Source organism: Tribolium castaneum, chromosome 5, assembly GCF_031307605.1.
Source record: "Tribolium castaneum strain GA2 chromosome 5, icTriCast1.1, whole genome shotgun sequence".
Lineage (NCBI taxonomy): Eukaryota > Metazoa > Arthropoda > Insecta > Coleoptera > Tenebrionidae > Tribolium > Tribolium castaneum.
Genome location: NC_087398.1, coordinates 17,552,160 through 17,554,394, shown reverse-complemented (window position 1 = coordinate 17,554,394; position 2,235 = coordinate 17,552,160). Strand labels below are relative to the sequence as shown.

The window sequence follows — 2,235 nt, the reverse complement described above, 5'->3', positions numbered from 1 at the left end:
CCTGAAAAAATTTTATCCACTCGAGCATCAAAAAATTGGTTTAATGACAATTTGCGATCTTTACGTAACATGCAAACTCTGCTTTTTCAACTTCAAAACAAACAGATTATTGATAAAGAGGTTTACACTGATTTCAGAAAATTCTATCGCAGTGAAATTGCAAAAGCTAAAGTTAAATTTCATGATAACATGATCAACAACGTCCCTAACAAACAAAAAGCATTGTGGGATATTGTCAACACAAAGAGAAAAAATTCTGTTAAATTGCCTACGAATCTGTCGCCTGACACTATCAATAACTATTTCACTAACATTGCTGCCAATACAATTAACGCGTTACCCAAAACATCAAATATTTTAACATCGTTTGAAACTGACTCTCGATTTTCTTTCCATGAAGTTACTTATAATGAAGTTAGGGATGCCATTAATCATTTGAAGAAATCTAATAGTTGTGATGCCTACAATATTAGTTCAAAAATTCTAAAATCGTTAGTAAATCTTATAGTTATTCCTTTGACTAAAATCATTAATAGGTGTATTAGAGAAAGTATATTTCCAGCAGTTCTAAAAACTTCCAAAGTTGTACCGGTTTTTAAGAAAGGAGATCCGAATGACATCAGTAATTATAGACCTATTTCTCTAGTGCCTATCTTAGCAAAGGTTTTTGAGTTTATTTTAAAAAAGCAAATCAACTCGTATTTTGAGAATAATAGTCTCTACTCGCAGTTCCAATTTGGTTTTAGATGCAATCACTCAACATCCCTAGCTATTAACTACCTTAGTGAAAAAATTTTGTCTAGTTTTGAAAATAAGGAAAATACCTCTGTTTGCTGTTTGGACTTAACAAAAGCATTTGATTGTGTTGAGCATGGTATATTGTTACAAAAATTAAAATCATATGGATTCTGTGTCAGAAGTATTAGTTTGATGAATTCATACTTAATAAATAGATGTCAGTACGTTTCTGCTCACAATATTAATTCCAATAAAATGGAAATTAAATTTGGTGTACCGCAAGGATCGGTCCTAGGACCGACTCTATTTCTCATCTTTATAAATGACCTGCCACTTTCTATTAAAGATACTAATTTCTTACTGTTTGCTGACGACACCACTATCTATGGCGCTTTTGATTTAAAAGAGGCTCTGGATCACATAAAAACTTGTGTTGAAACCAAAATTAAAGACTGGTTTATTGGTAACAAACTTACCGTTAATTGTGCCAAAACTCAAGAAATTATTTTTTCCTTAAACAAATCATTTATTACCCCTTCTTATATTAAGCTGTTAGGTGTTTTTCTGGATTGTGGATTGACTTGGGAAACTCATTGCGACTACTTAGTTACTAAACTTTCTAAAAAATTGTTCTTGTTTAGGCAGTTGGTATCTACCTTATCGACTAAAACTTTATTATCAGTTTATCATGCCATATTTCACAGTGTTCTTTCATATGCCATCCTTGCTTGGGGTCATTCGCCACATACAGCTAAATTATTCAAAATACAAAGAAAATGTATCAGAATTATTGCTGGCTGTCACTATCAGAGTGACTGTCGTCAATATTTCAGAAACTTCAAAATTTTAACGGTTCCCTGCACTTATATTTTGCAATGTCTTCTATATACTCATCAAAACTTAAACAAATATGATTCGTTTGATCATACATACTCCACCAGATTCCGGCATTTACTCAGACCAAATTTTCTGCGATTATCACGTACTAGAAACAGCACAAGTTATTACTGTATTAAATTATTTAACATGTTACCTGACACCTATAAAAACCTCGAGTTCAAGGCTTTTAAAAACTGTGTTAAATCTTTCCTGCTACAAGAGGCATTTTACTCTGTTGATGAATTCAGTAATTATTTTTGTAAAATGTCATCTTAACTAAGTTTTCTTATATAATTATTATTATCTGCTTTTGTAAACGGTTAAAGTGTATTTTCTTGTTTTCTCTTCTTTTCTTGGTGACGTATGTAAGATACTTTGTATTTATAACATCAATAAAACATTATCATTATCATTATTATTATTAATGTTATTGTTATTAATATGACAACTAAAGACAACTCTGAAACCTTTAGTGACTTTTATGTCTTTTTCTTTTTCCTCTACTAAAGTGTTAGACTCAATTAATTTAGTTTAATTTCGGTTTTTCAAACATTTTATTTTAAAGCAAATTTTTGTTAAATATTATTTATATCCAACTCTATAACCCGCTTATGGTTG

The 2,235-nt window shown here is 30.5% G+C and overlaps 1 long non-coding RNA gene across 1 annotated transcript; it reads right to left on the bottom strand.

Moving 5' to 3' along the window:
- Nucleotides 1-1,214: 1,214 nt before the first annotated feature.
- LOC135266356 (uncharacterized) lies at nt 1,215-2,024 on the bottom strand. Its single transcript, XR_010334365.1, has 2 exons — nt 1,772-2,024; nt 1,215-1,723 (listed from the first exon to the last, which is right to left on the bottom strand). It is a non-coding gene; the product is annotated as an uncharacterized LOC135266356 (long non-coding RNA).
- Between the last annotated feature and the right edge of the window lie 211 nt (nt 2,025-2,235).